This window comes from Mastomys coucha, unplaced genomic scaffold (genome assembly GCF_008632895.1).
Source record: "Mastomys coucha isolate ucsf_1 unplaced genomic scaffold, UCSF_Mcou_1 pScaffold5, whole genome shotgun sequence".
Lineage (NCBI taxonomy): Eukaryota > Metazoa > Chordata > Mammalia > Rodentia > Muridae > Mastomys > Mastomys coucha.
Window position 1 is genome coordinate 82,790,198 of NW_022196911.1, and position 13,935 is coordinate 82,804,132.

The 13,935-nt window shown below is 44.3% G+C and overlaps 1 pseudogene across 1 annotated transcript in view; it reads left to right on the forward strand.

The window, feature by feature from the left end:
* LOC116077454 overlaps positions 1 to 144 on the forward strand; it is an 827-nt pseudogene extending 683 nt beyond the window's left edge. The window contains exon 2 of the transcript XR_004113247.1: positions 1 to 144. This exon is cut by the window's left edge and continues 3 nt beyond it. The product of XR_004113247.1 is annotated as a 60S ribosomal protein L19-like (transcript).
* Positions 145 to 13,935: the final 13,791 nt, after the last annotated feature.

Genomic DNA, 13,935 nt, shown 5'->3' on the forward strand with positions numbered 1-13,935 from the left:
GCGTCTGCAGGCCAAGAAGGAAGAGATCATCAAGACTCTGTCCAAGGAGAAAGAGACCAAGAAATAAAGCTTCCCTCGTGTGTGTACGTAGTGGCCTGGCTGAGGCCTCACATGGTTCAGTCATTAAAATAAAACAAGCCCTTAAAAAAAAAAAGAAAGAAAGAAAGAAAGGAAGAAAGAAGGAAAGAAAGGAAGGAAGAGGAAAATAAAATAAAATTAAATTAATATAATCAGATCATGGTGAATTATAGCTGTAATCTCAGCATTCAGGAGGCTGGGGTAGGAACACATCTCTGTTCACCTGGTTCAAGGCCAGCCTGGGTTACAGTGTAAGTGTCCATCAGTCTGTGCTACTGCAGAGGGATCAGCCACGCCTTAGACCCCATCGGTCCTTTTACTATGCTTTGAAGTTCCTAGGTTAGGACAATAGGATGAGCTTCCTGCATGACTTCTATCTTATCTAGGGGGTCTGCATCGATCTGCCTGCCTCAGAAACCATTCCTGCCTCCCAGAGACCCCCTCCCTCTAAAGTCTACAAATCTAAAGAATTGCCTTTGTTTTGCCACTTGCTACTTGATCACCACCTAATCCCAGCTTCCACTGCTGGGAGTGGCCCACCTTATTAAAGGGCCCATTCACCTGAAGTCTGCCTCAATACATCTCTCTACAAACCTGAAGAGAATCTTTAATATTTAGAACAAATAGATGGCATTGATACTACTAATAAGGAAGGTACATAGCTTAGTGGTATAGTGTTCACCTAAGATGTTCAAGGCTCTGGGCTTGATGTTCAGAACTGGAAAAGAAAGAAAGAAAGAAAGGAAGAAAGAAGGAAAGAAGAGGGAGAGAGAGAGAGGCTATTTGCCTGTTGACTCGGTCCAAAGAGCAGATCAAATGTCTCTTTAGAGGACTTTCCCTTAACCCTCTCTAAGGAAATTAATGTTTCTCTCCCCAGTGCCCTGAATAGCACTTTATTCATAGCTCCATTACATCACCCAGGCCTCCACACTCCCTAGCAAGAGTTATCAGCTATCTGTCCTCTCTGCCAGGCCCCGCTGGCAAGAGCTTATCAGATCAACAGTGCATTTTCAGCACCTGGCACCTGGCCGCTCCTCCCGACGGGTTCCTGTCTGAGTTGGATCCAGTGGGAATCAGGAAGGAATGGATGAGGGTCTGTTCTCTGGGTGCTGATCTAACCGTAGCAGTTCTGCTTTCAAGTATGAACACGTTGAACCTGAAACTTCAGGATGTTCTATAATAAAAGGGGCAAGCTGCATTAAAGGAGGGAGGGGAATGACAGTACAATGGAAACTTCCTGAAGGGTTAAAGGCTGTATGCTGTGCCACCCCACCTGGGAAAACGTCCAACTCTGCCCATGTAGGGAGGGGGAAGGGCTCTTCACACTGCCTGCCTGCTCTCTCCCCACACCCATCCGTAAAGTCCCGTGGCATTACATCACAGAAAAGGGCCTGGTGCCATCTTCCTGTGTGGACAGACACTCTAACTGTGCTTTGTCTCTTGATGCACAATAAACGCTTTCTCTCAGTTCAGGCCAACACACTGTTTTCAGTCATGGATGTAGCAGAGGCCGTACCTTGCAGACTGTTTCTGAGTACCTTGGACCTTTCTGGCCTTGAACTTGCTTTAATAAAATCACCTTCCATTTATCCAGAGCACCTCACATACAGAACAGCGTCTGATCCAGTCTTTATGTTTTGTCTTGGTTTTTCTATTTTGGTTTTTCAAGACAGGGTTTCTCTGTGTAGCCCTGGCTGTGCTTGAAACTCAGACAACTTTGTTGACCAGGCTGGCCTTGAACTCAGAGATCTGCCTGCCTCTCTGCCTCCCAAGTGCTGGGATTAAAGGCATATACCTCCACCAAACCCGTCCCCCCCCAATCTGTTTCAAGGCAACAGAGATTGTCCTACTTTAAAAAAAAAAAAAAAAGGGCCGGGTATTGGTGGCGCACGCCTTTAATTCTAGCACTTGGGAGGCAGAAGCAGGTGGATTCCTGAGTTCAAGGCCAGGTCTACAGAGTTCCAGGACAGTCAGGGCTATACAAAGAAACCCTGTCTCGAAAAAAATCAAAAAAAGAAAAGAAAAAAAAAGATGGAAAGGGAGGGATGTCTCAGTGGTTAAGAGCACTCGATGCTCTTCCAGAGGAACCTCAGTTAGGTTCCCAGCTCCCACATGGCAGTTCACAAACACCTGTAACTCCACCTCTTAGGGAATCCGATACCCTCTTCTGACCTCCACCGGCATGCAAATATGTGCCATTACATATGCACAAGCACGTGGACACACACAAATAACAAAACCAAGCTGGGTGGTGATGGACCTTTCTGGCCTTGAACTTGTTTTATTAAAATAGCTGCTTCCATTTATCCAGAGCATCTCACATACAGAGCAGTGTCTGATCTAGTCTTTATGTTTTGCCTTGGTTTTTCTGTTTTGGTTTTCCCAGTACTCACTCGAGGCAAGTTTATCTCTCAATTCCAGGACAGCCCAACCTACAAAGACAGTTCCAGGACTCTCAGGGCTACACAAAGAAACCCAGCCTTGCCGGGCTGTGGTGGCACAAGCCTTTAATCTCAGCCCTTGGGAGGCAGAGGCAAGGGACTTTCTGAGTTCCAGGACAGCCTGGTCTACAGAGTGAGTTCCAGGACAGCCAGGGATACACAGAAAAACCCTGTCTCGAAAGAAACAAACAAACAAAAACAAAACAAAACAAAACAAAACAATAAAAAACAAAAACCCAGCCTTGAGGCAGGCAGTGGTGGCACACTCCTTTAATCCCAGCACTTGGGAGGCAGAGGCAGGCAGATTTCTGAGTTTGAGGTCTGGCCTACAGAGTAAGTTCCAGGACAGTCAGGGCTATAAAGAGAAACCCCATCTCCAATAAAAAAAAAAAAAAGAAAGAAAGAAAGAAAGGAAGGAAGAAAGAGAGAAAAAAAGAAAAAAGGAAACCCTGCCTTGAAAGTCAAACAAAAAAGCAACAAATCTTAAAAAAAAAAAAAAAAAAAAAAAAAAAAGGCTGGCTAGGGCTATGGCCCAGTGACTCATGACAGAATGCTTGTCTATGTGAGGTACTGGGTTCAGTTTCTAGTATTGAGAAAAATTGGTTTGGAGACTGGAGAAATAGTTGAGAAGTTAAGAGTCTGTGTTGGTCTTGCAGGGGATGTTTTTCTGTGTACCCCTGGCTGTCCTGGAACTCACTGTAGACCAGGCTGGCCTTGAACTCAGAAATCTGCCTGTCTCTGCCTCCCAAGTGCTGGGATCAAAGGGGTGCGCCACTACTGCTGGGTGTGGGTTCAGTCTTAACATGAACATGGAAAAAATTAAATACAGTGACAGTGATACATTTTCTATGTTCTAGGAACCAGTATAGAGACAGTTTTCATTATTTATTTACCTGTTTGTTTGTTTGTTTGACAGGGGACATGGTGTTACATTGTAGCCCAGGATAACCTGAAACTCACTGTTACCCAGAATAGACAAGAACTCATGGCAGTTCTCCTGCCTCAACCTCATGACACTGGATTCAAGATGTGCCACTTCTTGCTTGGTGTTTATTTCTTTAAATATTAAATTAATTGCCAGGTATGGTGGCACACACCTTTGACCCCAGAGTTGCAGAGGCAGAGGTAGGCAGATCTCTGTAAGTTCCAAATCAGCCTGGTCTACATAGTGAGTTCCGGTACAACCAGGGTACACAGAGAGACTCAAGAGGAAAAAAGAGCCGGGCAGTGGTGGCTCACGCCTTTAATCCCAGCACTTGGGAGGCAAAGACAGGCGGATTTCTGAGTTCGAGGCCAGCCTGGTCTACAGAGTGAGTTCCAGGACAGCCAAGGCTACACAGAGAAACACTGTCTCGGAAAAAAACAAAAAACAAACAAACAAACAAAAAGAAAAGGAAAAGAAAAGAAGGAAGGAAGAAAAATAAAATAAATAAATAAAGAAAACTACATTAAAACAAACAAACAACAGCTGCCTGGCCACAGAGTCTAAATTCTGCTGTCCCGTGTGGTGAACAGACTCGGCACCTCAGATTTTCCAAGGTCTCACAGGTTAGCCAGGCTGGTCCCTCTACCAAGGCCCTTTGTTCTCACTGGAATTCTGCAGGGACTTCCTGCAGATTCACTGACAGCACACCAAACCAGGAATTTCCTGTTGGTCAGTCTTCAAATGTCTTCAACAGCACTACTTCTTGTTTGTTTACTTCATTTACCTGTTAATGCCGGCAATCAAACATGGGGCCTCTAACCTTTGAGACAAAGGTCCCACGCCCGTGCCCTGCCCCTAGCCCAATACGATTCAAGCACCCTGGAAGTGCATCCCTGGGTAGCCCACAGCTGAAGCCTCCTGGGACGAAGGAAACTTAATTTTCCTGATCACTTCAACCAGAATTGCGGTTTTAGCACGGCTGCCTGTGAGGCTATTTGCTCACTGTTTGCTGTCAGGGCTTCATGTAGCCCACCCCGGCTGGGCTCAAACTCACTAAGTAGCTGAGAGCAACTTTGAACTCCAGGTCCTCTTTCCTCTGCTTCCCAAGTCCTGGGCCTCCCTGGCTTTGAGATGTTTCTCGTGATAATAGCCTGTCAGCAAACAGGCAGCTGGAAACTCGAGACCACACACAATCAATTACTGCTTCGGGCTTCATTTTCAGAGAAGTAACAATTGCATAATCCTATTGTATCTAAAGCTGTCAAATGTGATGTTTTCTGAGTGAATCCATTGTGTGGTTTGCTGGTTGAAGTATATTCCCATTAGAGACTGAGGCACGCCAGGGGAAAATGGGAATTCTACACTGGAAGTTTCCACAGACAGTTCACTGTTTGTTTTCACTATGCGGCGTTTCACAGTTTACTGTGTCCTGTAATTTCATTTTATTTTATTTTATTTTTTTAAAGATTTATTTATTTATTTTATGTGTATGAGTACACTGTCCTTGTACAGATGGCCATGAGCCATCATGTGGCTGCTGGGAATTGAACTCAGGACCTCTGCTTGCTCCAGCCGAGCTCACTCCAGCGTAATGCACTGTGGCTGTCTTCAGACTCACCAGAAGAGGGTGTCAGATCTCATTACCGGTGGTTGTGAGCCACCATGTGGTTGTTGGGATCTGAACTCAGGACCTTTCAAAGAGCAGTCAGTGCTCTTACCTGCTGAGCCATCTCTCCAGCCCCTGTAATAACATTTTAAACTAGTCCCCCACACATGTATTTATTTTAGGGGACACCTATATAAAGATCAGAGGACAACTTTAGGGAGTCATTTCTTTCCTTCCACCATGTGGATCCCGGGGCTCAGACTCAGAATCAGGTTTCATAGCCATCTCGCCAATCTATGCTACAGTGGTCCTTCTTCACTAAATTAAACTTCTTCACAAAATAGCCGGGCATGGTGGTGCATGCCTTTAATCCCAGCACTTGGGAGGCAGAGGCAAGTGGATTTCTGAGTTCGAGGCCAGCCAGGGATATACAGAGAAAACCTGCCTCGAAGAAAAAAAACAAAAACAAAAACAAAAACAAAAAAAACTTCACAAAATAGACAAAGATTTAACAAAACTTATTTTTAAATTTAAAAATTATGCACTCCTGTGTGTGTGTGTGTGTGTGTGTGTGTGTGTGTAAACATAGACCTCTAAGTGCGAATGTCTACAAAAACCAGAAGTTCCCCTGGAACTGGAGTTATGTGTGTTGGTTCTGTGGACCAATCTCCATCTGTTCCTCTGCGAGAGCAGTGCATAGCACACTCTTAACTGCTGGGCCATCTTTCTAATCCAGTCTGTCTGTCTGTTTTGAGACAGAGTCTCAAGTGTAGCCCTGGCTTGGAACTCCCTTTGTAGACCAAGCTGTCCTTGAACACAGAGATCATACCTGCCTCTCCCTCTGAATTGGGATTAAAGGACTCTGTGACCACATCTGACCTGCCCTTTTGTTTTTTTGGTTGGTTGGTTGGTTAGTTAGTTGTTGGTTGGTTTTGGCATTTCGAGACAGGGTTTCTTTGGATAGCCCTGGCTGTCCTGGAACTTGGTCTGTAGGCCAGCCTGGCCTGGAACCCAGAGACGTACCTGCCTCTGCCTCCTGAGTGCTGGGACTAAAAGTGAGTGACACTACCACCTGGCTTCCTGTTTGTTGCTGTTTGTTTGTTTTGTTTTGTTTTGTTTTGTTGGTTTTTCGAGACAGGGTTTCTCTGTGTAGTCCTGGCTGTCCTGGAACTCACTTTGTAGACTAGGCTGGCTTCGAACCACCGCCTAGCTTGTTTTGTTTTGTTTTAAGATAAGGTTTCCTGTAGCCCAGGCTGGACTCAAACTCACTGAGTATCTGAGGATGACCTTGTACTTTGTTTTCGTCTTAGGTGTGTGTGTGCTCATGCCTCTAGAGGCCAGTGTTAGCTGTTGGGTGTCTTCTCACACTCTCCACATTATATATTTAGACAGGATCTTTCACTTAAGTGGAGAGCTCACAGATTCGCTAGTCTAGCCTTCCAGGTTGTTTTGGGGACCCCCCCCCCGTTTCCACCTTCCGCACTGGGAACACAGGCAGAGAGTCTGCCTACCCGTCTCTTACGTGGGTGCTGGAGATCCAAACTCTAGTCTTTTACATAGCAACGGCTTTACCCACTAAGTCATCTCCCTAGTTCCAACCTTAAAGGTTTTGTTGTTGTTTATTTTGTTTGTGGTTTTGTTTCGAAATAGCTCTGTTTGTATAGTCCTGGCTATCCTGGAACTCAGTGGGTAGTACCAACTGGCCGCAGACTCACAGAGCTCTGCCTACTGAGTGCCAGAATTAAAGGTGTGTACTACCATGGCTGGCTAACTTTAAATTCTGATTCCCCTGCCTCCACCTCCCAACCGTTGGAATTACAGGGGTGTCCTATGCCCCTCCCCCAAGCTATGGTTGTTCTTTTGAGGGGGTGTTGCTTTGTTTTGTTTTTCTTTTTGGAACAGTGGAAATTCATTAACCTGCATGTCGATTGTTGATGATTCAGCCAGCTAGACAAGGAGACCTGGCTCCCTAACAAAGGCTCATTATTCTATACGGCAGCTAAGGTAAATTGATCCGCAGAGCTGAGTTAACGGAGGCTGCATACTTGCTGGGATGCTGGCATGCTACAGAGTATAGAATGGTTAATAAGTCTGAGGCCAGCGACCCGTACTTTAGGCTGCATCATCTAGGCAACCCTTTTTTCAAATAACACCAAAACTGAATCTATTTCAATTCCCAAAGGCAATATCCTCTGATGCCTAGCAACTTGAGGAGCCAGGCTTTTAGCCTCCGATGACGGCAGTATTCCAATTACAGCAATTTCTTAGGGGGTAAAGAACAACCTGTGCTGGCCAAGGATGGCACTCTATGCCTTTAATTCTATCATTCTGAAGGCACATCCAGGTTAATCCCTGTGAGTTCAAGGTCAGCCTATCTATATGGAATTGGGCTGATTTTTTGTTTGTTTTTTCGAGACAGGGTTTCTCTGTGTAGTCCTGGCTGTCCTGGAACTCACTCTGTAGACCAGGCTGGCCTGGAACTCAGAAATCCGCCTGCCTCTGCCTCCCAAGTGCTGGGATTAAAGGCGTATACCACCACTGCCCAGCGTTTTTTTTGTTTGTTTTTTGTTTTTGTTTTTTAAGATTTATTTATTTATTATACGTGTCTTCGTGTGTGTGTGTGTGTGTGTGTGTGTGTGTGTGTGTGTGTGTCTGTCTGTCTGTCTGTCTGTCTGTCTGTCTGTCTGTCTCTGTCTTACATCAACCCTGGCCTGTACTAGGGATAGAGCTTAGAGCCTCCTGTATGCTGTGTATGCTAATGCTATCTCTAGCCTACCTATGCTCTAGCCTAAAGATCTTGAGTTACTGTGTGTTTGGGTGCACATTCATTCATGTATGCATGTGCACATGGAGAGGCCAGAGGTCAATGTCTGATGTCTTCTACTCTGCTTTATTTTAAAACAGGGTCTCTCACTGAACCCGGAGCTCACTGATTCAGCTAGACTGGCTGGCCGATGATCCGTGATCCACCCCTGTCTGCCCACATTGCTGAGGCGATAAACTCGCTCAGCTTTTACATTGTGCTAGGAATTGAAGCTCAAGCCTCCTGCTTGGGCCATGGTCCAGTTGTTTTGATACAGGGTCTCACACTATAGCCCACACTGGCCTCGAGTTTGATGTAGTCTCCTACCATGGCTTTCCAAATACTGGGATTATAGACATGAGCCACTCTACCTAGCTTAACTGAAGATCTTCTGTTCAGAAGAGGAATCTGGGGCTGGCACCATCCTCTTTCTCCACTCTCTGCTCTGAACCATCCCTTACCTGCCTCCATGGACTTCATGTAGCAATTCCCAGAAAGAAGTCACAAAAGCAGAGCAGTATTCCACAGTGATGCATGTTAGGGGCATAGGACACATCACCTTCAGAAATAACCCAGTGAGTAAGCTGGATGAGGACCATTAGCCATCACTCATTTCTAGAGAGCGAATTAATATCTTGAGCCTAACGAGGAACTGTGCTTCTGGGTCTTGTTGTTTTGTTTAGAAACTAGGTCTCACTATGTAGCCAGAGCTAGCCTGGGACTCATAATGTAGACCAGGGTGGCCTCAAATTCCCAGAAACCCACTCGCCTCTGCTGAGATTAAAGGCATGTGCCACCCCTGACCCCACCCCTCAGTTTCCCAGTTTTATTATTTGTTATAGCGAAGGCACCAATCAGTACATTTTAAAATCCAATAATTCCTATTTCCTGAGATTTTACGTAATGTTGTTTTTCTCTTCTTCCTGGCATCCCACCCAAGAGTATCAGGTTATAGTTTGTCCTTGTCAGCATTCTCTACTATAGTTACACACACACACACACACACACACACACACACACACACACACACACAAATAAATGTAACTTTTGTTTTTGTGTTTTTGAGACAAGGTTTCTCTCTGTAGTCCTAGCTGTCCTGGAACTGCTCTGTAGCTCTGGCTGGCCTGGAACTCAAGAATCTCCACCTGCCTCTGCCTCCCAAGTGCTGGGATTAAAGGCATGCATCTCCATGCCCGACTAGGTTTAACATTTAAAAAAAATAAAAGCAGGTGTGTTGCCCGGCAGTGGTGGTGCACACCTTTAATCCCAGCACTTGGGAGGCAGAGGCAGGTAGATTTCTGAGTTTGAGACCAGCCTGGTCTACAGAGTTGAGTTCCAGGACAGCCAGGGCTACACAGAGAAACCCTGTCTCGAAAAACAAAAGCAAACAAAAAAAACAAAAACAAAACAAAAAAAACCCAAACCAGGTGTGTTCGGATTACCAATAGATAACAATTTGGTAGTTCCCACAACTCAATGTAGGACTGATTCATAATGAGGTCTAGGGAGACCTCTTGTGGTAGACTTTAGGTATAGCTAGCCAATGCCCCGCTTTCCAGGCCTGGTAATTCCTAATGAATCCAAAGAGTTCTCCCTCCACCCCAACCAGCCTCTAAGGACATTCTGGGAGCTTCTGGAAGCTATTGCCATCTAAGAAGTAGAGGCCAGATACACGCTGAGCTTCCTAAAATGTTCAAGACCACCCGACTGTGTCAATATTCCTGAGGTTTAATTATCTGAGGCCAAGAGTAATGGAGAGGACCAAAGATTCTCATTTTAAGGTGATGGGGAGATACATTCTTTTATTTATTTAGGATTTTAAAAAACATATTTTGCTTATTTTGCTTTGCTTTGGAGACAGGGTCTCACAGGGTAGCACAGGCTGTCTTAAATTCACTGTGTAGTTCAGGTTAGCCTTGAGCCTTTAGCAATCCTGCCTCAGCCTCCCATAAGCAGGGATTATATTTCACAACTGTGTAAAACAGTTCCAGGGGATCTGACACCCTCACATAGACACACATGCAGGCGAAACTCTAATACGCATAAAATAAAAATAAACAATTTAAAAATGTCTTAATTAATTATCATACTCTGGCTTTTTTTAATGTTCTTTTTTATTTTGTTTGTTGGGGTGCTATGCACACAGGTCATAGCATGCCTGCAGTGGTCAGAGGACAATTTGTGAGAGTCAGCTCTCTTCCACCATGTGGGTTCTGGGAATCAAACTCGGGTCCTCATCCTTGACAGCAAGAGCATTTACCTGCTGAGTCATCTTGCCCTCCTCCCACCTCTCCTCCACTCCCATGGCCACTCTTATATTGGATGGGGGCTCATTTTGTAGCTCTGGTTGGCCCAGACTCATCTCAAAGAGCACAGAGATTATGAGATTCTAAGTGTGGGCTAGATGAGGTGGTGGCACATGCCTTCCATCCCAACACTCAGGAGGCAGAGGCAGGCAGATCTCTGTGAGTTCTAGGATAGACTGGTCTACAGAACAGGCAGGGCTACACAGTGAAACTCAGTATTGGGGGATAGGGGTAGGGTGGGGATAGTTATGCACCACCAAATATGGACGGACGGCTTTTCCTTTTTTAATTAAAATTTTTTTCATAGAGTATATTTTGATAGTGTTTTCTCCTCCCCACCCAATTTTAAATTATATATTTTCTCTCTCTTAAAAAAAAAAAAAAAAACAAAACAAAACAAGCGGTGGTGGTGCATGCCTTTAATCCCAGCACTTGGGAGGCAGAGGCAGGTGGATTTCTGAGTTCGAGGCCAGCCTGGTCTACAGAGTTGAGTTCCAGGACAGCCAGGGATACAAAGAGAAACTCTGTCTCAAAAACAAACAAACAAACAAAAAAAACATAAAAACAACCCCCCCCCCAAAAACCTAACACGACAACAAAATGCCCAAACCAGAAATCAAGAAACAAAATCTCCCTACAAAAACAAAATTCAAAGCAAACTGGCAAAAGATCAAAAACACAAAAAAGGCTTAAACAAAGCAAAATTAAGCAAAAAGTTCACAAAAATAACATTGAGTTTGTTCTGTTGAGCAACTACTTTTTGGCATGGAGTCTTTCTGGAGTGTGGTTGTTATACCAGTGATACTCCACTGGAGAAAACTGATTTCAAACTGATTTCCCACAGACTACATCCTCAGCTCTTTTTATTTATTGTCTATTCATTTACTTTCTGTATGTATATATGTATGTATGTATGTATGTATGTATGTATATATGTATCAGCTTGTGGGGTTTTTTGTTTGTTTGTTTTTTAATGTACCCCAGGACCACCTTTCTAGGAGTAATAGTATCCACAATGGACTGAACCCTTCTATACTTATCATTAGCAAAGAAAATGCCCCATAGACATTTGTGTGAGCCAATCTGACAGAGGTATTTTTCTAATTGAGATTGCCTTTTTTCCAAATAAGCTGATAAAAACAAACAAACAAACAAACAAACAAACAAAACTAACAGACACATTGAGTTGTCCTTTTAAAATTGTGTGTGTTTTGTACTTCTGAGTGTCAAATCTAGAACTTCTTCCAAGCTAGGTAAGTATTGGGTCACAAACCACATCCTCAGCTCTTTTTATTTATTGTCTATTGTCTATTTATTTATTTATTTACTTACTTATTTACTTACCTACTTTATTTTTTATTTGTGTGTGTGTGTCCACACTCCAATATTATCTTCACCCCTAATTTTTTTTAAACAAACAAAGCTTTCTTTTCTTTCTTCCTCCCCACCCCCCAAAACAGGGTTTCTCTGTGTAGCTCTGGCTGTCCTGGAACTCACTCAGTAGACCAGGCTAGCCTGGAACTTAGAAATCCACCTGCCTCTGCCTCCCAAGTGCTGGAATTAAAGGCATGTGCCACCACCGCCTGGCTTCACCCCTAATTTTTCCTTACATTTCGTTTTGAGACAGGGTCCTCTTATGGAGCTCTTGCTGACTTGAATCTAATTCACTGTGTAGACCAGGCTGGCCCAGAACTCATAAACATCTGCCTCTGCCTCCTGACTGATGGTACTAAAGGCGTGAACCCCCATGCCTACTATTTACACTTTTGGTTGCCTTTTTCGTTTTTTTAATTTATTTGTTTTATGTGTATCAGTGCTTTGCCTGCATGTGCATATATATGTATACCACATACATGCCCGGTGCCCTCAATGGTCAGAGGAGGGTATTGGCTTCCATGAACTGGAGTTATGGGTTGTTGTGAACCACCACATGGATGCGGAGAATCAAATTCCTGTCCTCTGCAACAGCAGCATGTGCTCTTAACCACCGATTTGCATATTTGTCCTTATTTGTATATTTAATTTTGAATCAGGGTCTCATTATATTCTCCAGGCCAGCCACAAACTCACTGTGAAACACAAGTGCTTCCTTCCGTTCCTGAGTGGCTGGAATTACTCCCTGACCAGTCTCAGCAGAAGTTAGAGAAAGCTGAAAGAGAAACCTGATAGGCCCTGGATGGCCTGGAATCTTTGCATAATCCTCTGGCTTCTGCCTGAGACTGTGGGCCTACAGCATCAGAGGGGGCTATCTAAACAGAGCCTCTCTTATGCTAAACTTAACCCTAACCTTAACCCCCCTGAGTGTTGGTCCTAAAGGCATGAACCACCATGCCTACTATATGCATTTTTAGTTGCTTTTTTCTTTCTTTCTTTTTTTTTTTTTTTTTTTTTTTTTTTTGTTTTTGTTTTTGTTTTTTCGAGACAGGGTTTCTCTGTGTAGCCCTAGCTGTCCTGGAACTCACTCTGTAGACCAGACTGGCCTGGAACTCAGAAATCCACCTGCCTCTGCCTCAGCTTTTTTCATTTTTTTAATTTATTTGCTTTATGTGTATCAGTGCTTCGCCTACATCCGGGAGCACTTCCCACAGCTCAGGTTAGCTGCCAAATGCACAAGTGCTTGAACACACACACACACACACACACACACACACACAGGGACAGCGCCCAGAAACTCACATGCTTCAGGCAAGCACTCCGCCAAACAAGCTATGTCTCTAGTCCTCTTTTTCTTCTTGTTTCCTTAAGAGTCTGGATATTACTCTCCTGAACAATTATACAAATATTCAATGCCACAAGCTATGCAAAACTTGGCCACTTTTTCACTACAACCTCATAAAATGTTTTTAATGTTCACCTAATTATTAAGTTTGTATTACCTTGTGCTGCTTTCACAGATGAAAGTCCTAAAAGTGCGAAGCTGCAGGCTAAGAGGATCTTGACATCACTTTGGGCAAAAGATGTGTAGAGAGACTTGGGGACATAGCTCAGAGGCAGCAAGTACCCAGCATACGGAGGCCTTAGACCCGGTCCCCAGGGAGGAGGAGCAATGGTGGTGGCTTATGTTAGGCTTCTGGGGCCTGCATGGAAAACACCTGCAGCTGGAATTTTCATTTAATAACCTGTTGCTTCTCTTTTTTCTTTTTCTTTCTTTCTTTCTTTCTTTCTTTCTTTCTTTCTTTCTTTCTTTCTTTCTTTCTTTTTTTTCTAGACAGGGTTTCTCTGTGTAGCCCTGGCTGTCCTGGAACTCACTCTGTAGACCAGGCTGGCTTTGAACTCAGAAATCCACCTGCCTCTGCCTGCCAAGTGCTGGGATTAAAGGTGTGTGCCACCACTGCCCGGCTTTGTTTTTGTTTTTTTATGTACTGGGTTCCATTCCTGAGGCCTTTTAGTTAACATAGGTGCTGGGGTTCAAACTCCTCATAAGGACTGTACAAACTGAGCCTTCTCTCCAGCCTCACGGGATAACTTTTAAGTAGGGGACAGATGAACATCTGTTCTTTGTGAGACATTTCACCCAGGGAAGTGATGTATATACAAAGACCCCAAGGACAGAATGTATGGAGAAGGAGCAAAGGGGGTAGCATGAAAACTCACTGGGCCATAGAAAGAGTAAGAGATGTAGACCAGGAGGCTGAGGGAAAGAAAGAGACACCATGGGCTGGTGAGATGGCTCAGTGGGTAAGAGCACCGATTGCTCTTCCGAAGGTTATGAGTTCAAATCCCAGCAACTACATGGTGGCTCACAACCACCCGTAATGAGATCTGACACCCTCTTC